Raw genomic sequence first — 27255 nt, 5'->3', positions numbered from 1 at the left:
ATGAGGTTTATTTACGTTGTAAAGATATCCTCTACTTATGACACCCAGAAAGTGAAAGATGTATTTTTGAATAGCTTCTTACTTAGCACAGGCTTTCTGGATAAACCATTTCTCTGGGAGATAGTATAGCTTCATAGGCAAGAGCACATTTTCAGGAAGTAGATCTTTATTAACTATACAATGACTCAGTTTCCCCAACTTTCCTCAATCATATGATGACTCGGTTTTCTCAAGCAGGACTTATAAAGAAAGTACTTATGTAATGTTATAAAATCTCATTTATAAAGCATTTTAAACTGTGTGAGGCATGTGGTGAATACTTAATGGATATTAATTATCAATAATCATGACAGTAATATGGGTATAGCCAGGTTGGTAAGAAATCAGTGGCAAAACACTCAGGATTAACCTGGTATCTTGGGCCTAGAAAGATGGAGCTTTTACATATTGATTTATTCAGCAAATATTTATTATGTGTCAGACACTGTATTCCATGCTGGGGTTATAAATAACTGTGTTATAATTTGATTGTTTTAAAAGAGACACATAAAATCTACTCTGGAAGCACAGTGCAGGGATTAATTAATTCTGTCTAGGAGAGTCACAGACGACTTCACAAAGGAAAAAGGCATTGGAATTAGTTCTCTAGAGATGTGCAGGATTTAGCTAAGGAAAGAATGAAGAAAAGATAAAAAGAGACTTTCCAGGGAGACAGCACAGTGTGAACAAGAGAATGAGGCATGAAAGTGTCTGGGGTGTTAAGAAGATAATGGATAGATTGGTTTTCCTGACTGCATGGCAGAGTATAGAGGGGGAATGGTAAGCAATGAGCCTGGAAAAAATCAGTTGAGGACACATTATGAAGGACTTTACAATGCTTTGCAAAAGAGTTTAAGTTAAGACAATAAGAAGTTAATTGGGAGTCCCACATGTATTGTTCTTCTGCTCAATCAGTCATTAATGTATTCATTCCTTCAAGGAGTACTTACGAACAGTTACTAAGTGCCAGACCCATTCTAGGTACTGGGAAGTGGGCAGTAAGCAAAAGATAAATGCCTTTCCCTTATAGTCCTCACACCTACTATGAAGTAGAAGACAATGAGCAAAAATAAAATAAAATATACAGTTATCAATGGCAATAAATTCTAATGTGAAAAATAAATCCAAGAAGAAAGATAAGCAATGTTGAAGGAAAATTTGCAATTTTAGCTATGATGGCCAAAGAAGATATTGGTTAAAAGGTAACATTCCAAACCTGGAAAAGGAAGGAACTGAACCATGTAGATATCTGGAGAGAGCAAGTAGGAAGATCTTGAGGTAGAAGAGTGCCTAATATGGCTGGGGAGCAGCAAGAAGACCAGTATTTCTGGAGCAGACTAATCAAGAGAGAAAGAAGTAAAAAACAAGGCAGAGAGATGATAGAGGAGTGAGGTAAGAAATGCAGATTACAAAGGACCTTATGAGCCATTTTTAGAATTACATTTTAGTCTGAGCAGAGAATGACGTGACCTGACTTCTATTTTAAAAGGATCACTCTGACTGCTATGCAGAGAGTGTGGAATGACTGCTAAGCTAGAGTGTGGGGGAGGTGAAGGGTAGAATTAGGGAGGATAGTCAGGAAACTCCTGGAAGAATCAGGCAAGAAAGGATAAGGCTTGAGTGGTAGTGGTAGAAAATGTAACAAAAGAAAATGATCTGGAAACATTTAGAGCAAGAGCCATGGGGTTTCATGATGGGTCGACTTGACTGTGAGGCATTACAGAAAGTATTCATCTTGGCTTGAGTTTTCAGCCAGTTTCATCTTACTTCCTCTTCCCTCATTTCTGTCTTCCTACAAACTTGTAGACTTGATCAGATTATTTCCTTCCTTTAAATTTCTACCACTGTCTTTTCTAGTCCTTTTCATCTGAGGTTGTCTCTGGGAAGGTTGAAGGCTTCCTGTCTCATCACAGCCTTAAAGACAACTTTGGGTATTTCACTGCAAGTCAGTATGTGGAAAGAATCTATGTATAATACAAATTTTTAAGAATATAATGCAAAAGCAAGTAAAAAATATACGTGGTTTATAAAGAGCTTATAGTAATACTTGTTAAACTGTACTTCATTTTCTCTAAGAAGTTAAATAAAGTCTTGTTAGGAATTCTGTACTATTCCCTTAAAGTAAAGTTCTGCATTCTCTCTCCTTGGTGAAAATCATATAATCTATTTCAAGAAGATAGTTTTCCCCCCTGAAGAAGATACAATTCTGACAAACTAATAGGCTCTCCTCTATTTACTAAGGAACACATTCGGCTCTATAGACTTCAACTTGATAACACCTAAGGGCAAATCCAAGTTTTATGGCTCCTGAAGTTTACAACTTTGGGAGACCCTCTGTAGGAAAATGACTGCATAATTATGTATGTGCACTCCTCTCAGAACCTTGGAGGATAACTGTATAAATGAGGACCTAAATTATGTTTCATTAGCAACAGAGTAAACCTGATTCTAGTGATACCCTTTTACCAGTTCCCCAATTCACCCAGGATTAATCTTAGTCTGATCACTTTTTCATAGGATCCACAAAACTTTGGCCTGGGAGACTGCTCTGATCTGAGCTGGTCTATGATTTAGAAAGAAAGTTGTTATGCAGTGTAGGGGTATTTGGGTACTGTAAGTTGTAAATCAGAATGATTCTTCAAAATTGCTTCACTATCATTTTCCCATTCTTAAATAAGCATCCTTTGATATGGAATTATTTTTAAAGCTTTATCTTTCTATGCAATGAAAATTATTTTCACATCTCTCTTCAAATGAAAAACTGACATGCTTTTCAATTTGGGCATGATTTCCAACTCTTAAACGTTCCAATCTTTAAACTTATTAAATAGCCATATATATAAGAAATATCCAAAAACAAAACAAAACACTGCTGAGAAATTACATTTTACTGTCAGTGTGCTCTCCATACCTGCTCTACATAATTTCTGTTCTTTTCACAGAAAACGGTTATTCACCCTACAACATAGGAAATCATACAGGGCAAGTTAGTGTCCCTAAAGCCCCAGATAAGTTCTTGCCTCCCATGAAGTAGTATCTCAGGGGTAGCTGCAGACTTTTGTGGTTTCCATCAAGAAATGCTGCTGAGGCTATTCATCTGTATGCACCACTAAAAAATATTTTTACCATTGATTTTCCTCTGGTATTGATTTACCACCTGACGCCATCAATAATGAGGTTTGTCGGCTGATTTCTTAGGCTGTCTGGGAATTTTTTAAAATTTTTTCTTTCTTTCTTCCTTTTTTCCTCCTTTCTTTCTTCTTCTTCTTCTTCTTCTTCTTTTTTTTTTTCTTCTTGCTGACAGAAGAGTTGCTGGTAACAAGTAGTAAGTGAAGCAGGAAGAAAGGCTGATAATTTGAAGTAGGAAATTTGCAACCAACCCATCAACTCCACTAAGCCATTTCTCCCAGCCCTTTCTCCCCTCCCTCTTATTACCTATCATTTTATTACTTGATGGGAAGTCTTCCATCGGGTTGGCCTTCTGAGTATTGCTATTTTTCAGTTTGGTATGCATTGGAATGCAAATTAAATGGGACAATTATCTGTGGTAAAGTGTTTTCTTGATGCTTGGAAGAATGCTTTTTCTTTTGCTTCCCTTAAAAATTTGAAGGCATCTAAAAAGCTGATTCAACTCAAGTACTTAGTGAGAAACCAATTCTGTAAACTATGCCACTTTCATTTATTGAAGTTAGCCCATGTTTGGGCCTAAAGGGAGAATTTTCTGAAACACATGTCTATTTCACTGTGGCAGAATGCTTTCCTTTACAAAGCAATAATATGGTGAAAAAAGTAGAAAGTAGATAGTCAGCATTCCCACATCCCTTGTAAAATAAAATGAAAATGCAGATACCCTTCTGTCAAGGTCTTGATCCTAGACAAAATTATATACCAAAATTTGACAAAGCACGTTCTGGGAGATATATATTCATTATTATGCATGAACTTAACTAAATATTGATCACTCTGAGTGAAACAGATGGAAACAGCCATTTTTCTGGATTCCAGATATTGAATTATGAGAGGTCAGGGGAAAAATTCTCACTGATAGGTCAAGATAAAATAATTTAAAAAAACAAGATAAGAAAAGATATGATTTTATGTATGATGTAGCTATTTAAAAGTAAGTCTCTTTTCTTGTCTCCATACATGTTTAAAAGCTTCAACTGTAATAGATGAATTTTATTGAAAACATAGATTAGACACGAAGAATTCCTAATATTTTGCTCTTTTATTAAGAATGAATATAACCATCTATTTCAATTAATTATATGCATTTATTTCAAAAGATTTTTACACATTCATTGTCTTTTAATTAGTTATCAATTTTACAACATAATATTTGTTTGAACTATATACTTCCATATGTAATTTCATTTAGTACACATTTGCATCACCTATGTGAAAGATGATCCCTGGAATTGCATAACACACAACCTAGACAACCATATGAGCATGTTCTATGGCCCTGATATACTCAGAAGAAGAATTGATGAGTCATTGGGTATTTAAATACTTGGTTTCACTGAAGACTGTGAGATTGTTCTTGAGACCAGCATTTGCCCTCCTACCAACACTATCCTATTCTCTAGTTTAGAGCACCATTTAACGTATTCTTTCTGTTGTTTACCATTCATGTGAACCATGTCATGTGGTCTTCTACTTATTGGAAGTTACTGGTTTTCTCTGGTCTTAGAACCTAACTACTTTTTATCTCCTCATGGTTTCTCACAGTCTCATATTAGGTTCCAGGACCTACCATCCCTGTTCCTTTTAAGACTTCTGCTTTGAATTTAGAGGAGGAAAATTGACTTATAAGCTAATTCTATATCACCATTATTTTGAAAACATTCATTGTCCAGTGTGTGTGTGTGTGTGTCTGTGTCTGTGTGTATTAAATTTGAATCTGCCTGGGTGATCTTATTTTTTATTTGAACTGTGTTTTTCACTCTACCTCAATTCTACTTCAAAAGGAGACACCTGTTTTGAATGTTCTGAATATCTTCTGCATTCTTCTGAATCCCCTTAGATGTGTTGGCTTTCTTTGTCTAGGTATTGGGTCTCAGGTCCAGCTGCTTGGATGCAATAAGCAGCAACAATCCAATTATTGAGGGTAGATACAGGAGCCAATTCATTTGCCAAGTGATCCTCCCGTCTTAAGGTAACAGAACAGAGCTTCTTTACTCCCAATATCTGGAAAGACTTAAGTTCTCCCAGCCTCCATCCCAGGAAACATATAGTGATCCTGGTCAACATCTTTCCTGGCATAGAGGCCAGGTTGATCATACTTGCAGGGATGCTCATGGAGGATTCCCCACCCATTCTCTCACACGTTTATAGGTTGCTGAAGGCCAAGCAATAGTCAGGGGGAGAGAAAATTTAAGAGGGAAGGTACAACAGGGTCAAATGCTGAAAGAATTTTTTTTTTTTTTTAAGCAATCTGAGAACTTAAAAAAAATCTTTAAAGTTTGGCATTTTGGGGGTGATTCATGCTCTGTAGGAATCTCATAAGATTTTAGGAAAAAAGGAAAGGTGTTAGAATGAGGAAATAAAAACTGTTAATAAACACTGTTCTTCCTTTGGGATTTCTGGTAAATATGATAAACAGGTTAAAAATGTGCAGACGGCTAGAGGTAGATATAGTTCAGGGGTCAAGAGATGTTTTTAATTTCATTGATGGGAGATCCTGAATATATTTATACAGGTGGAACTAGGAGGGAGAGCACTTGGAAATACAAGAGAGAGAGGGAGTGCCTAGAACACATAGTTCCGAGGTTAGTGGGAGGAACTCATAATCACTAAGGTGAAAGAATCCATCTTAAACTGAATAAAAGACACTTCTGAGACAGCTGGGAATGAGGTCAGAGTGAGTAAAATTGCAAAGAAATTTATAGATATGGGAGCAGTAAATTGAGGAAATCACATGCAGTCTGTTTTCTTAGTAAAGTATGAGGCAGGGTCATTGGCAAAGAAAAATGAAGATTTATAATGGGTGAAGCAAGGATGTGCTAGTGCTGCCTAGTAGAGCTAATTGCTAGATTTTCAGGAATTTTGCAGCCAGTTGTTAAACATGCCCATTATTATAGTGTAAATAACATAAATTTACAGTTAAAGTACATTAAAACAAAGGTAATACTCAACATATATCACTTCCTAATTATTTGTAACGTTTTACTATTATCTATGCAATTATTTGCATCTATTGTGTCTGAGAATAGATATAAAATGATATCTGGTGGAAATATCATGAAAAACATGCTGTTAATTACACATTTCTTCCCTACTGTTTGGTGATGTCACATAGCACCTTGAAATGGCCCCACTGGGAGTATTCACGGCTTGAAAATCAGCAAATGCTATGGATTAAGGTTTTTTGTTTGTTTGTTTTATTTTTCAAAGAGCTATTGATTGAACATATTCTGGCAGACACCATTATAAAGCTTTTGAGGATAACAGTATTTTGAATGGGTACTCTGGAGAACAGAAAGCAGCTGACAACTGATAGATTAAAGAGGACCAAAGCCCAGTGGGTCAGGTTGAAGTTAGTGAATACATTTTAAAGGCAATGTATCCCACAAGCAACCCAGGTGTAAAAACAGCAAAAGTGTTGGGCTGAGTTCTTGGGTGCAGTGTCCAAGGTAAATGGATGGGAGAGATTGAACTGGAGCATCTTGAGGTCTCAGCTAGTTATAGACAGAGTAGAGAATCTAAGAGGAAGCTGGGAGAAAAGAGTGGTAGTATGCAACCGGAAACTTCAATGAGGGGGAAGCCTGTGTACAGCAAAAACGATGTAGAGGAAAAATAAACAGAATATAGAATTGTAATGAAAGACTGAGATTTTGGAATTTATTACTTCAGTTAGAGTCATTTCCAGCCCCTGGGTGTGATGGTGCTTATGAGTTTATTCATAATCATGGGTATAGTGGGATTAGCAGAAGAATCACAAGTTTAGATTACTGCATGAGTTGATCATATGGGCTGAAGGTATCAGGTATGATGGCAGGAATTGAAGTAAAGAATGATTAAATAATAATAGTGGAGAAATAGGTATCATGTTGAAGTCAGAGTGAAGAGCTACTTTGTGCTGGCTTGAGTAGCTCTGAGTTCCTTGTATGCAAGTAACTCATTCAGTGAGAATGGCTTCTGTGGAAATATATAGGTAAGGTTATTTCCAGCCAGTGTCACCCTTGGGCAATAGTTGCACTGGATACAGAAGGGATATTAAAGTGTATAAAGAAAATATATTTTAATGTAAAAACATTTATAATGTTTTACAAAGTATAATTTGCTTATAGTTTCTTTCTTTCTTTCTTTCTTTCTTTCTTTCTTTCTTTCTTTCTTTCTTTCTTCTTTCTTTCTTTCTTTTTTTAAAGGATTTTCTTTATTCATGAGAGACAGAGAGAGAGAAAGGGAGACAGAGGCAGAGGGAGAACCAGGCCCCCCATGGACCAGGGAGCCCAACATGGGGCTTGGTCTCAGGACCCTGGATCACAACCTGAGCCAAAGCAGAGCTTAACTGACTGAGCCATGCAGGCGCCCTGCTTATAGCATTTCTGATAAAACTGACCTATAGTTGTGCTAATGGGTTGGGGACAGTGGCAAGGATGTTTTATTTTAGAAAGGTCTATTTTTTCTAAACTGCTCATTCCCCACCTCTTCAGGCCACTGCAGAAGTACTTTTTCTTTTGGTCTTTTGCATTTTTTAAACAATTAAGGTAATGTTCCACTTATTTTTCTCTTTCAAAATCTTAAGCATTTTCAAGTTCTTGTTATTATGGCATAATCTCCAGAATTTATTTTAGTATTTGCTATGTTTCATTCTTTTTACTATTCCCTCTAAGTGTCAATTTCCTCTTCCACCCTTACTAAGGGCATCATACTGAGCTCTGTAAAACATTAGCTCTCAATTTTGTCTTTCGTTTTTTATACAAAGAGTATATATAAAAGATCATTTTATCCCTTAGTATTGCACCCTCTTGTAGCAGTTTTAGCCATTATTTTTGTTATGAATTTCAATGTTTTGAAAATAGACACTTAGCTCATATTTCTTAATGATGCACTCTTCAAAATGTATGTGACATCATTGAACATGTATATTTGTAATAATAAATTTTTGAAAAACTTCTGTCTAAATCTCTTGCTTGGTGCTACTTAACAGGGAATCAAAACCCAGCAGTATAACAACAGCTTATTTTCTTTCTACATTTTCTCATTCATTATAAACAGAGCCATGGTTTTAACAAGGGCCAATGGCTTAACCCAAAGGATTGATCTGGGACCCTTTGATAGGTCAGTACATGCATATCAAAGACATCTATCCCTCAAATCTCATTAGCAGAGTGTTTCTTACACAAGGCTGTACAAAGATGGAGAAGAAAGTCATCCTTGAGTGTTCTCTGTGTATGAATTTATAAGAAATAATCTCTCTCTTCTCTATACACACTTAAATTTTATGTTATTCTCTACCGGAAGGTAAACACTTAAATCTTATCATTTAGTCATTCATATTTCTATGTTGTTTGGTCTAATCTTTTGTCATTGCTATCTGAAAAAGGTGGGAGTTTTAATAAGCCATCAGAGAAAAGCAAGTAGTTTTAAAGTCCAGTAAAGTGTGGGTGAAACCTTGGGAAATTTGGCTATCAACACAGTGTCAGATGCTTCAAAAGTAATGGTTTCCCCTCCATAGTTATGGGAGGCAGTTTGATACAGTGGAAAGGTATCAGAATTGGGGGTCTCACAGTTGTGAGTTTCATCTTGGCTTCACCTTATTCTATGAACTTTAGAAAAGTATTTAACATTTCTAAACCTGAGATGGGATCTAAAGTTTGGAAATAATTATATTTGTCCCAGCTGTTTTTGAAAGTATTATATGAGATATTCTATTAAAAAAAAACTTGCAGTGTAGCTGATAGAGAGTAGATCTTCAATAAATATGGGTTCCCATGTCTATAGTGTTTAAGAGGTAAAAAATTGACATGCTTTGCAATGTTTAGCAAGAGCTAAAAAATTATAGTATCTATAGATATAATTTCTAAAATTTGTATTAGATTTTCAAAATTCTAACAAACTGGAAATCTTAAAATAAGTAGTATTTACAATTTAGATTTCTTAAAAATGCATGGGAAGAAATACTTATGTTGAAAACAACAAACTATTAATGAAAAAGAAAAATGATACTTCTCTAATATTCTAGGTAAAATAGCCATCACAGATGAATTGGTAATATATTTTTCTTATGAAGTGTTTGCTGCTTTATTCTTATCTCTGGGAAAATATCCAGTTATCTTCACCAGATTATTAAACCATAGGTTTTTATTTTTGAATCTTACTTTTTAAATTATAAATTATTTCAATGTTTCAAGATTATCACTTAGAATCTTAATAACCTAATAACTGCTGTGGATATTACTAAAATATTTTACTTTATGCTCTACTATTGTCCTCTTCTAGTTTAATATCTTAATGTGTAATAATAAAGTATTTTATTTTGTTTATCTTTGTTTCAAAGACCTACCAAGATAATCATCATGTACTATTGGTTAGTTTATTTAATGTTACTGAAGATGATTTATTATACACGTTTTATATTTTCTTATGTGTGCTCTTTCCATTAAATAATGCTTTGATATTAAAAATTGCTGTCAGAAATTAAACATAATTAATGACACAGTACTTTTTTTGAGAAGTAGAGAGGAAACAATACTTTAACTTTTCAATAAAATAATTCTTAATTGAAGGTTTTAGTTTTTATATTATTTTTATTCAAAGAATGAATATTAATTACAATGTTTTATAGAAAAGTTGACTGCATCTTCTATGTAAATAACCTCACCATTAGAAACCAGATATATTTGGAGAGTGATTCAAGATGGTGGCATAGGAAAATTTTGATTCGCCTCCTTCTATGGACACAACAAATTTACATTTACATATAGAATAATTTCCTCTGAAAAAGACCTAAAAATTGGATGCACAGAGCCTCCACAACAAAGAATAAAGGGACAAAAAAAAAAAAAAGGAATAAAGGGACAGAATGGAAATGAGAGTAGGAGAAGGAATGACAACCTTTCATCAAACAAAAACAAAATCCATCTTAGGCACAAAGACCCATAGTTGCAGGGAATATCAAAAGTAAGGAACTTTACCCTGAGAAGTGAGGAGCAAATATGCACATCAAGCACTCAACCCCTAGATCCTTCACAGGAGAGATAAGCCCCCAAAATGACCGGCTTTGAGAACCAATGGGATTACATCTAGGAAATCTATAGGACTATAGAAATGAGAGAACCTTCATTTAAAAGGCTTCTGTACAGATTTACTTGCCACGGGACCCAAAATAAAAACACTAGTTTGAAAGCAACTAAACCATATGTGGAGACTATTTCCTGATCTTAAAACATCAGTTGGTGAGTCAAGAACTTGTTGGAACTTTTTCTAAGGACAGAGAACTTGTTGGGCACCACTTTTGCAATAATTGTAACTTTCTAATACCAGTACTGGAAGTTGCTCCTTTGGAAATCTTCTTCTAACATGTTAGTACAAAAAGGGGTGCCCCACTGAGGGCCCCATCCTACCATGTGTCACAGGCACATGTCAGGTCACCTGCCACAGGATAGCCAAATGAGAGCCCATTCCAACCCCATGCTGCATCTTCAGTCTTACCAGAGAAAACACATGCACCCATATAAGGCATGCTCCTTGAGTGTCTGGCTCTGGTGGCCATGGATGATAGCATTTTTTGAGCCTCATGAAGGAAGGCACTCCTTCAAAACAAGGAGAGGTAAATTATCTACCTAATATATAGAAATAAGCAAAATGAAACAGATCCAAATGAAAGAACAAAACAAAACCCCAGAAAAAAGATCTTAATAAAAGAGAGATAAACAATTTACCTGATAAGAGTTCAAAGTAATGGTCACAAAGATGCTTACTGAACTTGTGAGAAGAAGGGATAAATGAAGTGATAACTTAAAAAAAAGATATAAAATATTGTAAAGTACCAAAAAGAAGTTATAGAACTGAAGAATATAAGAACTGAACTGACAAACATACCAGAGGGATTCATTCACCAGTTGTATACTGAATAAAAGAGAAGAAGAACAGATCAATAAGCTGGAAGACAAAATAAAGGAACTCACCCAGACAGAGCAGCAAAAAGAGAAAATAACTTTAAAAACTGAAGATAACTTAAGGGATCTTTGAAACATCATCAGAAAGAATAATATTCACACTATAGGGGTTCCAGAAGAAGAAGAGAGAAAAGGGGGCAGAAAAAATTACTTGAAGATATAAAATGGCTAAAAACTTCCTAAATCCAGGAAAAAAAACTGAAAACAAAAGCAAAACAAAACAAACAACAACAACAACAACAACAAAAAAAACCCAGACATATGGGTCCAGGAATCCAAAGAGTCTCAAATAATAGGAATTCAAAGAGATCCACACCAAGATACATTATAAATAAAATGGTAACAGTTAAAGTACACACTGAGCTAAGTTTAAAAGCAGAAGAGAAACCAACTTGTTACATTCCAGAGAAACTCCATAAAACTATTAGCAGATATTTCAGCAGAAACTTTATAGACCAGAAGAGGGTGGCATAACATATTCAAAGTGCTGAAAGGAAAACAAAATAAAACAAAACTTCCAGCCAACAATTCTCTGCCCAGTGAAGTTATCATTCAGAATTGAAGGGGACACCATACACTCATGCACACAATTTAAAATGGATGAAAGACCTAAATGTGAGACAGGAAACCATCAAAATCCTAGTGGAGAACAAAGGCAGTAGCCTCTTTGACATCTGCTATAGCAATATCCTACTAGATATGTCTCCTGACACAAGGGAAACAAACACAAAAATAAAGTTTTAGGACTTCATTAAGATAAAAAGCTTCTGCACAGTGAGGGAAACAATCAACAAAACTAAAAGGTAACCTATGGTATCGGAGAAGATATCTGCAAATGACATATCTAATGAAGATTATTATCCAAAATATACAAAAACTTATACAACTTAACACCCAAAAAATAAATAATCCAGTTAAAAAATGGGCAGAAGACACAAACAGACATTTTTCCAAAGAAGATATCTGCATAGCTAACAGATGCATGAAAAGATGTTCAACATCACTCATCATTAGGGAAATACAAATCAAAACTACAATAAGGTATCACCTCATATCACAGGAAATGACAGGTGTTGGTGAAGATGTGGATAAAGAACCCTCTTCGACTTTTGGTGGGAATGTACATGGTGCAGCCACTCTGGAAAACAGTATGGAGGTCCCTTACAATGTTAAACATTGAACTACTCTATGATCCAGGAATTGCACTACTAGGTATTTAACCAAAGATACTAAAATATTGATTTCAAGGGGTACATGCATCCCAATATTTTTTGCAGCTTTATCAACCACAACCAAATTGTAGAACAGCTCAAATGTCCATCAACTGATGAATGGATAAAAAAGATGTGGTACACACCCCCCCACACACACACACAGGAATAGTCAGCCATCAAAAAGAATGAAATCTTGCCATTTGCAATGACATGGATGGAGGTAGAGAGTACTATGCTGTGTGAAATAAGATAGTTAGAGAAAGAAAAATACCATATGATTTCACTTTATGTGGAATTTAGGAAACAAAACAGATAAACATGGGAAAAGAAAAGAGAGACAAATCAGGAAACAGACTCTAAGCTATAGTGAACAAAATGAGGGTTGTTGGAGAGGAGGTGGGTTGTGGGATGGGTTAATTGGGTGATGGACTGAGGAGGGCAACTACAGTGATGAACACTGGATGTTGTATGTAAGTGATGAATCACTAAATTCTACACCTAAAACAAACAAAACAAAGAAAAACAAAACAAAACAAGACAAAATAAAAAAAAAAAAAAAGAAAAAAGAAAAAAATGGAGGGGTGTAGATTAAGAGTTTTCCAGATAAGCAAACACTAAAGGAATTCATCACCACTAAACTGGCTTTACAACTTTACAAGAAATGTTAAAGGAATTTCATTAAGCTGAAAAGAAATGGTAATAATTAATAACAAAAAAATACAAAAATAAAGATCTCACTGGAAAAGATAAAGATATAGAAAAGATAACAAATTATTCACTTATGAAGCAAGAATAAGGGTTAAAAGGCAAAAGTAGTAAAGCTAAATGAAACTACAATAGTTAGTTAAGGGAAACATGCAACTGAAAGATGTAAAATGTCCGACACCTGGGTGGCTCAGTCAGTTGAGCATCTGCCTTCAGTGTAGGTCATGATCCCAGGGTCCTGGGATCAAGAGTCCTGCATCAGAATACCTGCTCAGCAGGGAGTCCTGCTTCTTCCTCTCCCTCTGCCCCTCCCCTGCTCATGCTCTCTCTCTCATACTCCCTCTCTTTCTCAAATAAATAAATAAAATCTTTTTTTTTAAATGGGTAAAATGTGATATCAAAATTATAAAATGTGAGATGAGGGGGTAAAAATGTGTTCAATTTAAGTTCCTTTTTTTTTTTTAAAGATTTTATTTATTTGTTAGAGAGAGAGAGAGACACAGAGAGAGATATAGAGGCAGAGGGAGAAGCAGGCTCCCTACCAAGCAAGGAGCCCAATGTGGGACTCGATTTCAAGATGCTGGGATCATGACCCAAGCTGAAGGCAGCTGATTAACCAACTGAGCCACCCAGGCATCCCTCAAAAAGGCAAGTATTGACAAGGATATGAAGATCAAAGTGTGTAAACCTGGTGATTCACAGACCTGTACCCCTGGGGATAAAAATATACGTTTATAAAAAAAAAAAAAAACAAACAAACAAAAAAAAAAAACTAACCATTATATACATAGGATATTAAGTACAAACCTCTCAGAAACCACAAAACAAACACTGATAGTAAATAAGCAAAAGAAAACAATAAAGGAATCTAACACTAAGGAAGGCTATCAAGCCAGAGGAGAGAAAGAGAAGAAGAAAGAAATCAGAGAGAAACTGGTTTCTCTCAGGAGAAACAGTCACGAAACAACAAAATGACTAGAAGTACTTACCTATTAATAATTATTGAAATGTAAATGGACCAAATTCTCCAATCAAAACACATAAAATGGCTGACTCACCACAGAAATAAGAACACACACACACACACACACACAAACACACACCAAGAATACAAATAGACTGAAAATAAAGGGATGGAAAAAGATACTCCATTTTTTAGCAGTCATGTGTTAGACCACAAAATGCATCTCAATAAGGTCAAGACAAAAATCATATCAAGCATCTTTTCTAACAAGTATGGTATGAAATTAAGAATTAATCAGAAGAAAAAAAAACTAGGAAAAAAACAAATATAGAGATTAAATAGCATGCTACAGAATAACCATTGGTTAATGAATAAACCAAAGGAGAATTTCTTAAAAGATTTTATTTATTTATTTGATAGAGAGAGATCACAAGTAGGCAGAAAGGCAGAGCAGAGAGCTCAGAACAGGGCTGGAGCCCAGGACCCTGAGATCATGACCTGAGCCAAAGTCAGAGGCTTAACCCACTGAGCCACACAGGCACCCCAAAGGAGAATTTTTTTCAGAACCTATAAACAAATAAGAACAGAATTATGACATATCAAAATGTATGGGACACAGCAAAAACAGTTCTAGGATGAAGTTCATAGCAATACAAGCCTACTTCAAGAAACAAGAAAAATCCCCAATAAACCACCTATCCCTCCACCTCAAGGAACTAGAAAAAGAAGAGCAAACAAAGCCCTAAATTAGTAGAAGGAAGGAAATAACAAAACCAGAGGAGAAAGAAATGAAATAAAGACGAAAAAGACAAAAGTAAATGAAACTAAGAGCTGAATCTTTGGAGTGATAAATAAAACCGACAAACTTTAGTTAGGCTAAAAAAAGAGTGCTGAAATAGAATCATAAATAAAAGGGAAGCTACAACTGATACTATAAAAATACAAAAGATTATAAGAAACTACTATGAACAATTATATACCAACAGAATAGACAACCTAGAAGAAATGAATAAATTCCTAAACCACACAATTTCCCAAGATGAATCATGAAGCAATAGAAAATCTGATTAGACCAATTTCTAGTAAGGGTATTGAAATAGCAATCAAAAACTTCAAAAACTTCCCAACAAACAAGTCCAATATCAGACAACTTCACTGGTAAATTCTACTAAACTTTAATACCTATCCTTTTGAAACTCTTCCAAAAAAATTGAAGAGTGTGGATGCTTCCAAACTCATAAGGCCAGAATAACTCTCATACCTAAAACAAACCCAAAGACACCATAAAAAAGGAAAATTATAGGCCAGTATCACTGATGAATATAGATGTGAAAATCCTCAACAAAACATTTGCAAACTAAATTCAACAATACATTAAAAGAATCATACAATGGTTAAATGGGATTTTTTCAAAGGATGCAAGATTAGTTCAACCTTCACAAATCAGTCAACATGCTCTATACCACATTAACAAAACAAAAAATAAAATTGTATGATCTCCAAAGATAAAAAGAATTTGACAAAATTTAACATACATTTATGATTAAAAAAAACCTCTTAAGTGATTATAGAGGGAACATATATCAACATTAAAAAGACAATATATGACTAAATCACAGCTGACATTTTCAATAGTGAAAGACTGAAAACTTTTCCTCTAAGATCACGAACAAGACAAGGATGCTCACTCTGGCCATGTTTACTCAACATTGTATTGGAAGTCCTAGCTATTGCAATAAGATAAGAAAAAGAAATAAAAGGCATCCAAATCAGAATGGAAGAAGTAAGACTGTCATTACTTACAGATGATATAATACTATATATAGAAAATCATAAAGTCTGCCAAAAATGTTAGAACTAATAATTTAGTAAGTTTATAATATACAAAATTAATATACAGAATCCTGTGGTGTTTCTCTACACTAGTAACAAACTATGCTATCTTTATCAAAATTCCAATAGAATTTTTTACAGAACTAGAACAAATAATCTTAAACTTGTATGGAACCACAAAGATCCCAAACAGCCAAAGTGATCTTGAGAAAGAACAAAGTACCACGTTCCCTAATCTCAAACTATACTACAAACAATATGGCATTGGCATAAAAACATATACACAGATCAATGGAGCAGAGTTGAGTGCCCAGAAATAAACACACACATACATGGACAATTAGTTACTGCAAAGGAACTAAGAACATGCAATGGAGAACGGACAGTCTTTTAAGTTTGGTCTAGTTTTATGTTTGTGAATCTGTTGGCAAAGGCAAGTGAAACAAAAGCAAAGTGAACAAATGGGACTACATCAAAGTAAACAGCTTCTGTGCAGAGAAGAAATCCATTATCAAAACAAAAAGACCACATGGTACATATACACTATGGAGTATTATGCCTCCATCAGAAAAGATGAATACCCAACTTTTCTATCAACATGGACAGGACTGGAAGAGATTATGCTGAGTGAAATAAGCCAAGCAGGAAGAGTCAATTATCATATGGTTTCACTTGTTTGTGGAGCATAAGATATAACACAGAGGACATGGGGAGATGGAGAAGAGTTGGAAGTTGAAGGAAACTGGAGGGGGAGATGAACCATGAGAGACTATGGACTCTGAAAAACCATCTGAGGGTTTTGAAGGGGCGGGGGTGGGAAGTTGGGTGAACCTGGTGGTGGTTAATATGGAGGGCACATATTACATGGAGCACTGGGTATGGTACATAAACAATGAATTCTGGTACACGGAAAAGAAATGAAAAAAAAATTAAAAATTAAAACTAACAAACAAAAACCAAAAAGACAATGCATGTAATGGGACAAGACATTTACACATCATATATCCAATAAAGTGTTAATACCCCAAATATGCAAAGAACCCATACAACTCAACAATAGAAAACCAAATAGCCCAATTAAAACATGGGCAGAGGATCTGAATAGGCATTTTCTGAAGACATACAAATGACCAAAGGTACATAAAAAAATGTTCAACATTACTAAATATTAGGGGAATGCAAATCAAAACCACAATGATACATCACTTCATATCTATTTGAACGGCTGTTATCAAAAAGAGAAGAAATAACAAGTACTGGAGAGGATGTGGAAAAAGGGAACTGTTGTGCACTGTTGGTAGGAACGTAAATTGTTGCAGTCACTATGGAAAATAGTAGGGAGATTTCTCAACAAATTAAAGCTAGATCTACAGTATGATCCAGTTATTCCATTTCTGGGTACTTACCTCAAAGATACGAAAACACTACTTCGAAAATAGATGTGCACCTATATGTTAACTGTAGTATTATTTACATTAGCCAAGACACAAAACAACCTAAATGTCCATCAATGGATGAGTGGATAAAGATATTTTACACACACACACACACATACACACAAGGGAATACTACTCATCCATAAAAAATGAAATTTTGTCATTTACAATAACAGGGATACACATTGAGTGTACTATGCTAAGTGAAATAATCAGATAGAGAAAGAAAAACACAATGTGATTTCATTCACGTGGAATCTTAAGAAAAAAAATACCAAAACAAATTTGTGAATACATAGAACAGATTGATGTTTCCTAGAGAGAAAGGGGAATAACAGTTGGGTGGATTGGGTGGAGGGGGTTAATTGTATGGTGATGGATGGTAACTAGACTTTTGGTGGTGATCACTTTGTAGTATATGCAGATGTTGAATTATAATGTTGTGTACCTGAAACTACATAATGATGTATATTAATTTTAGCTTAAAAAAATGAAACCAGACCTATTTGTTTACCACGTCTAGCACTGAGAATTACAAAATGACATGGTTTGTGGATTTCTTAAAAGTACATAATATGTAATCCTTCATTATCAAGTTTAACTGCCTTATAAATGAAAGTGTGTCCACAAGTACAATTTTTTTTAAATAGAAAAAGTGACTGATTCTCCCAAGAAAAATAACAATAAAAGGAAATTGGGTGAATTTCTTTTGAACATGTGAAGGAATCACATTTAGCTTTGCTTTAAAACACTATTAGTTTCTGCCTATGATGTTTTAGAAAGTCTAAGCTTCTTTTATAGAAAACAGTCTTTTACTAAAGTATATAATCCTATCCTAGTATTGGTTGCTAGGAGAACATTTGATGCAAATTAATCGGTAAACATCTAGCAGTCAGCTACCTGAGGAGAGAGGGAGTGGGAGAAACTTTAGAAGCTGGCCAGTTTCCCTAAACTGCTGATGGGAACATGGCTGTCAAGGGCTTTTTATACATACCTGCAGCATCACACTGTGATATGATTTTTTTTTTTTCTCTATCATTCGTCTAGGTAAGGAAGGGAAAAGAAAGCAGGAAACACTGGAAAGATAAATGAAGTCTATCTTATGAAGGTGAGCTTGAGTTTTTTTCTGTTGAACTTTGGTAAAACAGCAAGGATTCGATTAATTAATGATTGAAACAAATAAAGATTAGTGAGAATGGGTAGGATACCTAATACTACCCAAATATTTGTATTTAAATTTTTCTCTGCATCAGGTATCCTACTTAAAAACAATGCTTCTGTAAAGTACAACAATAACAACAACAAAATACTTTGGATATGGAAAAAAAAAGTGTTTTCTTTACCCTAAAATTTCATCTGGGACAAAATCCTTGAATATTGTAGAAAGAATTAAAGATAAATGCCTAATTATTTTAAAATAAAGATTGTGCTTTAAAATATCAACAAAATAAGAAATAAATTTACTTTCTAAAAATTTTAATGGAATTTAGGTGTGTCTCACAGAGAGATCTAGACCACTGATTGGCATTCACACCTGTGGAAGCAAAGTGTCAATGCTGATAGAACTGAAAACATTTACACACCAGGAAATGGTTACCTTGGTTTCCTGGACCTGGATTAATTCCTAACTGTAAGTTCTTTCAAACAATTTTTTGTTTTATTTTTACTATTGAAGAAAACTGAAAAATGAAATTCAGTTTACAGAATTCCACTTGGTAATAAATTTAGGAGAACATGGATGCCTTACCTTTAGAAATGAGTATTACGGAAATATGTAAGCACAGAAATATCCTAGGAAAACTACAAAGGAAGTAAAAGAATAAAAAAATTATCTATTAATTATACAAAAATCCATTCAAATGTGTTTTTAGACAGGAACAAATATGATGTAGTTAGATAGTTATTTTTGTACTAAAAAATATTTTTAATTTTTTGTAATAAAGAAGTTAACCTTGCCTAACCTATTTTTAAAATTATTTCTTCATTATATATTAGATTCACACCATGAATTTTAATCAGAATCCAAAGTTAAAAGTCATGAATTCCCTTCAGAATTTTGCCATACATGAGGCTTGACCTAAAAATCTAAGATGTTGACTAAGATTATTTACTGTCTCTTTTGCATGAAACTGGTATGTCCAAGAAGTTTAATTTTCTGCTCCATTTTAAATTATCTGGCAATAACTTAAATATAATATTATTTCCATTCTGTTAGTCTTTTCTATGCAGGACACAGGATAAATAAATCTACTAACGTGGAGAGCACAAAAAAATATAACTGATGTTGGTTGTTAGGTGCTATGATCATAAAGTAAGAGATTGAGCCCCTGACCTCAAAGAGAATCCTGTCTGGTTTCAGAGTTAAAGTTTAAACAAAAACAAAAAAGAATAAGTGAAGACAATACATTTTTAGTATGGATCATTTTCTAGAGAATTTGGAAACAAGAGTGTTTGGCAACCATTGTGGAGACCAAAGCAAGCTCCACGGTGAGGAAGAACTTGAGTAGAAGTTGAAGAATGAGGAAGAGTTGAAGGCAGTGGTAAAGGATTTGGGTTATAATATGATTTACATTTAAGTGTTGAATAAGCAACTGATATCATGTTGTTTGCCTTTGCAAATAATATTGCAAATATAGCAAATGTACTTTTAGCAAATCATATTGAATATACTCCTTTTGGGGTGTAATCACATAGCATATATACTCTCATAGAGTATAACGGTCCATGGCATCACATTTTACCCAGGTATGCAAGACAGTTCTTGGGAATCAAGCTTGATGGTCAACTCTGAGAGCCATTTGATTTCCAATTTCCTATATCTATCTATATAGATTTTTTTTTTTTTGCACTATTCCTAGTATTGTTCCTGATTTCAGGCATTGGATGATTTTGATTTTGCTTGTTAATTTGACTGGGCCAACTGATCTTTGGTCAGTTACTCTGGGTATGTCTGTGAGAACTTTTGTGGAAGAGTTAAACAAGTGAATCAGTAGCCTGAGTTAAACAGATTTCCCTCCCCAGATTTAGTGGGCTGGAAGCCTGATTACAGCAAAAGACTGATTTCTCTCAAGAGTAAGAGGGAATACTTTCTGCCTGGCTGCCTTCAAACTGACATTGGCTTTTTCCTCCCTTTGTACTCCAACTGAAAATTGGCTCTTCCTGGGTTTCGAGCATACTGGCCTTTGGACTGAACTACACCTTTGGCTCTCCTCGATCTCTAGCTCGCCTACTGCAGATTGTATCCTATTGGTTCTGTTTCTGGGGAGATTTGAAGAATTTTGCCTTATACAAAGCCTCTGGCACTTTTCTTCTGATTTTGAAGTACTCTCTGGATTTTGAAGTACTCTTCAGTTTCACATTCTTTCCATATATCTTCCACACAACTGCTGTAATTGTTTCTCGTATGCAAATCTTGTCAGGCCGTTCCCTGACTTAAAATTCTTCCTTGGTTTCTCATCCATTTTAGGATAAAACACACAACTGCTAACAAGCAAATAAAGCACCTCAGTGATCTAGGCCAACTTTGTTGGCACTAGATTTTCCTTCCTTCCAGGAAAACTGAAAAAGTTCCAGTTTCCTGAACCTGGGTGAGCTGGAGTATCTTTACATGTTTACTTGCTTTACCTATACTTTCCCTTCTCCCTCTCATCCATTGTTCACTTGTCTAATTCCTATCATTCCTTAACACTGGCTCAGGTTGTATTTTCCTGAAGCTTCCTCCTATCTGCTTGACTTTCTCTTTTATAGAATGGGGTTGTAACCATTTATTTTTCTCACCTATATTTCAGGTGAAATGATAAAATTCTTGAAAAGTGGTATTGTATCAAATATTTTATTCAGTACCTTGCACAGAACAGAACACATAGTAGGCATTTACCAACATCTTGCTGAATAAGTGAATGACTAAACCCCATATATACCAATTAAATTCATTTTTAACACACACTTTCATATTTAACATACAAAAGTCATTTCAGAAATTTATTCAGTACACTCTCTTTTTTTATATTCTTTATTTACCCTGTCAGATCCACCCTGCTCTGTGCCTCGAGAAGCTGAAATTTATGAACTTTATTAATGGGATCAGCTCGCTGGCCTAAGATTGAGTTCAACTGATAGTAAATATAGGTAAAAGATTGGAAGGTGGATTTTATTTCCAGGGCACACTCCCAAACATGGTAGTATGGTTGATCTGTGAACAGTGTGAATTGGGGGCATCAACCCTCCATGCAGTAAAAAAACCCACATGTAACTTTTGACTCCCCCAAATATAACTTATAGCCAACTGTTGATTAAAGACCTTAATGATAACATAAACATCAGTTAAAATGTATGTTTTATATGTTATATGAATTATATACTGTATTCTTACAATATCCAACTTTTTCTTAATATATATATATATATTTTTATTTCTAGACTACATAGCTCATTTGTGAGTTTTTTGTTTTTGTTTTTTTGTTTTTTCTTTACAAATTATTGCAAATCTCCAAAATATTTTCCAATATATTTGTTGAAAAGAAGTCCACATATAAGTAGATCTGTGCAGTTCAAACCTGTGTTGTTCAAGGGTCAACTGTAAATGCATTCCTTTCCCAAAACTCTCTGTGGCTCTCTCCCTGGGGTCTAGTACCTACAGTATCCCCTTGCCCTTCAGACCAGGGGTGGCCACAACTCCCCACAATTAGCTTGAGAATACTTTACTTCCAATTGCTAGTTTCACTTAAATTTCTCCATGACATCCTTAAACTTTTCTTAATTATTCTGTAAGACAATGCCACCAACATCTTGCCAGGAGTGTGACTGATGCAATATGGAGACATTTTCTCCCCTGAAATCTATTTTAAGAATCCACATGATAGCACAATAGCTGCACCAATTAGATCATATGTTGAGCTCATCAAATACATTAAATGTACCAGTAAGTATACAGCAGACCAAGCCATATTATGATGGGAAATCTAGTATTATTTTTCAAAGGTGACTAAAAGTATCTTATAGCTTTAAAATGCATTTTAGTTTAAAAGATAGTTTCAAATGCATTATCTCATTTCATTATCTCGTTTATAAATATCTTACTGGGAAACAGTAGAAATAGTGCAAATATATAGTTTTTAAAAGCTCATTTCAATTTTATTAAACTTTTAAAAAATAATTTAAGTTAAAATTGTATTCTTGTTAAAAAATAATCATTTTATCAATGCTACTAGGAATATAATATTACCCCAATTCAGTAATTGGAAAAAATAACAATTATGGCCTAAGTCTCCTTTCTGCCTATGTGATTTCCCAGTACTACCTCAGAGAGTCAGGGAGTAGGTTAACTCAAGACTGCCATGACATCTTGCAAGCACCATTGGGTGTACTCCACTCATGCTTTTTTTTTTTTTTTCCTACACTAAATGTAATGTAGTGTTCTCTTGAGTGCTGCAGATAATGTGTATAAGCCCTCATGGTCCAAAAAGCATCACCAAATGTGTTCTCTAGACCCTACATTGCAGTATCCGCCACCTGGGAACAACTCTAGAGTTTTTCATTGAATTCTCAGGAAAGAAAGAACTAAATGCTACACTTGTTCCTTCAGCCTTGTTCTTTTTCTCCATTTCTAACTGCAGGGATCACTGAAGCATGTGGGGTGGTCTGATCCATGACATAATTGGTGGTGCAACACCACTTTATTCTGCCCTTTGGTCATTTTGTTCAAAAATGTAAATATGATGTATACAGACTTTAGAAAGGGTGGTGGGGATAGATATGTTTTCATGATGCAATACTTTTGAAAAAGAAGAAACTTTGTTTCTGGGAAGTTTATGCAAACAAATTAGTGCAGTCTTTAAGGCTCTCAAATTCCAGAGGTCAAATTATCTTATGCATTTAAGGTGAAAAGACCGATTGAGTTGCCCCTGAGGTTGCCCCTGAGAGCCGCTATTCCCAAAGCTACAGTCAGAAAATTTAAAATCCCAGATGCTTCTTGCAGAAACAAATGAATTTTCTGAGAGTATCTTTGGCTTTATATTAGTATATAGAGTCCACTTGAAAATACTCCTGAATAGAGTTTTCATTTTTTTTAATGCAATATCTTTCATATCTTTGTTAGGATACCCCAAAGACACTCTTTTTAAGTGTGTCAATTAAATTTGATAAAGATAGAGAAAGAGATTGGTTTCTGGACTGTTTCAATGTATATAGCACTTTTGTTGCATATCTAGTTCTGTGTACATATTAATGAAACAGAATGGAGATAGCAGAACAAAGGGAATTGAATTGATAAGCTTTGTCCCTTGTTTAACTTCAAATCTAGATTGAAATTCTCTATTGTCCTGAAAGGTCCCAAATGCAATTCAAGTTTAATGATTGAACTTTCCCCAAGGTCTTGTTAATTCCACAAAGAAAATTTGCCAGGATGCATTAGAAAACTCGGTGCACTCAGTAACAATTTCTGCAAGTATATAAACACTTAAAATTCTTATTTCCTTTGAACAACTGACTAATCTTTTAACCAAATTATATTATTGGCAATGGATTCTGTATCTTGTAATCAGACCCAAACTAATATTGTCTCAAAGGAAAGAGTGAGCTATGGAGAAAGAACCCCAAGGGTGTTTCAGGTTAGTAATAGTCAGGGGTGACATTCAAGTATCTATTGACACCTCCTCTAACCTCAGTGGTATCAATACATCCTGGCTGATTATTGTTTCTAGAGTCAATGAAAATTTCTAATGGAGATAACCAAATCCTAATGAAGCTAAAGACCCTTAGGGAGTAGAAAGAAACCTGATGAATGGGAAAGATAGAACAAATAGGCAAAGGTAAGTCAAGGCCAATTATTGTATTTGCCAAGATATTTATGATAAAAGTACTCAAAGATAGAGAACATAGGAATAAAAATAAAACAAACAAAAAAGAATGAAGTAATAGAAGGCAAAATATATATAAAGTTAAAGTGCAATTGAATCTAAGAAAGGAGGCAGAAGATCAATCATTTTTCCAATTTCTAAAATAATAGCAAGACCTTCAGCTTATTTTGAAGCCTCATTCAGGATAAATTTAGTTGTTATCTGGGAAAGAAGGGATTTTGCATGCGCTTTCATATCCCTAACATTTTTATCAGAATATCCTGTCAGAACCCTAGTGATTGGTAATTTCTGAAAAAGACAGATGAGGACGCCTGGATGATGAAGTAGGTTAAGCTACCGACTCTTGTTTTCAGCTCAGGTTGTGATCTCAGGGTCCTATGATCAAGCAGGCATCAAGCTCCCGGCTCAGGAGAAGTCCTCTTGAGAGTCTTTCCCTCTCCCAACTGCTCAGCTCCTCCCACAGTGTGTGCATGTGTACTCTCGCTCTCTCTCTAAATAAATAAATAAATACAATCGAGAGAGAGAGAGAAAGAAAAAAAAAAAACAGAGAGTAAAAATAGGTACACACTAATGAACAACTGGGTCCTCAAGGAAACAAAGACTATTTGTAAATATAAAACACAAAGTTTAAAGATCCTCATTAGATTGGTATAGGTATGAAGTTGAATGTTCAGTCAATGGAAGCTCTATTTTCAGGATATTCTGAGCACATTGAAGCAGAAATCAAACACAGGACATTTCCTGGGTGGACAAGAAGAGTCAGGCAAGTTGACAAAAACTTCAACAAGGGATTAGAGTCAGACTCGAGTTGGTATGGATAAAGATGGATAGAAGATGAGGATTTGGCTAACATTCCTGTGAGCTTTTTTGTTTGTTTGAGAGACAGCAGAGAGTCGAATTGGTCACAGTCACCCTCCTTCTGGATGACCTGAATCAGCTAGAAGTGGCTTTTGTAGTTGAATGTTAGCTAGACAGCGGTGGAAGATCTTTAATAGATGATTCTGAGTGTGTCTCCCAAGAGAGAAAAATACTGATGCTAATGTAGGATGCTTTTTCCTCAAAAGGAAATATTAAATAATAACACTTAAGCATCATTAGAAGATACCAAGAGAAAAGCCCATTTCCACATCAAATCATACACAGTTCTAGATTCTGGTATCTATTTCTTAAAGCACTATGTGGTCTATTTCATCAATGTCCATTAGTGGGTTATGTCTGTAATCCTCACTGTAGGCTGCTCTTAAACTTGTTTACTGCCCTATAGGGATTGGCTTGACTATCTCTTAGCCTAATACCTAGAACTCTCTTCAGAAATGGTCTTTTGATAGAGAAGAGCTTGGAAATTTCCCTCCCAGTGTGGTTAGGGAATAGATTGTAAAGATGTTGGTATAGCATATAAAATATGTTAGTTCCAGATTCTCTTACAAGTTTTTTGAATGGAGGAATTATCTCTGGGAACCACAGTGTGTGCTAGACACAGTCTTTCATTTTTTTCTTAGAGTGAAACTCACTCTTTAACTTTTTTTTTTTTTAAGTCTTGCTTGATTTGATTAGAAACACAAATGCCTCACTACTCAGCGAGTTTCCCTAGCCCAATTGTCTTACCAACTGTCCTTTGAAGTGGATGAATTGCTCTTTCCAAATGCTTGTTTTCCTTATATGAAGCGATGGGACATTGTATTAAATAAGAAATGAAAACTCCTTTTGCTACAGGATATGACTCTTTCTCTTGGAGCTTACAGGGAAACTTGTATCTTAGTATTTCAACATACCTACTTTTTAAAATTATGACACCGTGCAAAGAATTCTTAAGATAGTGTCCGTTTTAGTATCATGTAACCAACGGTTCACATTTCATAAGTGATCTACACAAGAGGTTGACAAATATTTTCTATAGAGAACCAGAAAGGAAATTTGGGGGGTATTGAATCACAGGGCATACAGACTGTGACGACTACTGAGTTCTGTCTCTGTAGTCTGAAAGCATCCATAGACTATATGAAAAAGAATGGTGTGGCTGTGTTCCAAAAAACTTTTATTTATAAAAACTGACTTTGGTTCAGATCTGGCTGATAGGCCATTCTTTGCAGACTGTAATCTAGAAGATAATAGAGAAGTTTGGCCTTAAAGATGGAATTCATTATCATTTACCTACCAAATTTTAACCAGGAGTCATGCTCCCTCCCCAGGATTCACTGCTTAACTGAGCATATAAATAAAATTTGATGATAGTGATATTCCTTTTTTTGCATTCCAACCTGACAAATTCCATAGGTAGGAGGGGAAAAATGAAATTTTAGTAATTTATTTAGTAATATTTAGTAATTTATTTCTTATCATTTTGATGTATTTGATGTATGTAATTTTATGTAAGAAAATCCATTTGTGGTATTAAATGTTTGGCTAACTAGGAAGATTAGTAGATAACAGTTACTGGGATACACAAAACCAGGTAGATACTTTTTTTATTCAGTAGTTGTACTCACTAAGTAAATCAGTGGTGTAGCACAGATACAGCATTTGATAGATCCCAATTCTGTAGAAGAAAAGTTGTTTTTTTTTTTTAAACTGTGCATTACACAGTGTCACATTATATAAAGTTATTGCTACATCAGGTGACATAGAAGAAACTGATATTACATGACCTGATGCAAATTCAAATGGAAAATTTGGAGCATACAAATGGATTAAACACCCTTGAAAATCAGGTAGAGTACAATTCCAAAGGATTTCAGGTCATTCAAAAATGCTATTACCTCCCAGCTAAGAAATGTAGACTGTTTTGTTAGTGATCACACTGAAGCATGAAATTGGGGAGGAAGACTATTAATGGGTCAGTTAAAGTAAGAAATCGGAAATATTATTTTAAGGTGGAATGTTGTGACAAATATGTGGCAAAATGTAAAATCACCTCTCAGAAAACCTGTGTTTATTCTCAGTCTCTATTTATGGTATGGAAAACGTATTATGGCTGGAAAATCTCACTTAAAAAGTTCTTAGACTAAAAATCTCACAAACCTTTTCAGAGTAGGATTATCATCATCCATACATGCCAGCAAATTCTTTTTGGAAGGCAATTTA

The 27255-nt window shown here is 34.7% G+C and overlaps 1 long non-coding RNA gene across 1 annotated transcript in view; it reads left to right on the top strand.

The window, feature by feature from the left end:
- Window positions 1-18877, top strand: part of LOC309865518 — a 721161-nt gene extending 702284 nt beyond the window's left edge. Inside the window, exons 6-7 of the long non-coding RNA XR_014312143.1 lie at window positions 18365-18425; window positions 18808-18877. This is a non-coding gene — a long non-coding RNA (uncharacterized lncRNA). The remainder of the gene's footprint in view (window positions 1-18364; window positions 18426-18807) is intronic.
- The last annotated feature ends 8378 nt before the right edge of the window (window positions 18878-27255 follow it).

The sequence above is a fragment of the Mustela nivalis genome, assembly GCF_964662115.1.
Source record: "Mustela nivalis genome assembly, chromosome: 5".
Lineage (NCBI taxonomy): Eukaryota > Metazoa > Chordata > Mammalia > Carnivora > Mustelidae > Mustela > Mustela nivalis.
Note: the sequence above shows the minus strand (reverse complement) of the source record. Positions and strands in the feature narration are given on the sequence as shown.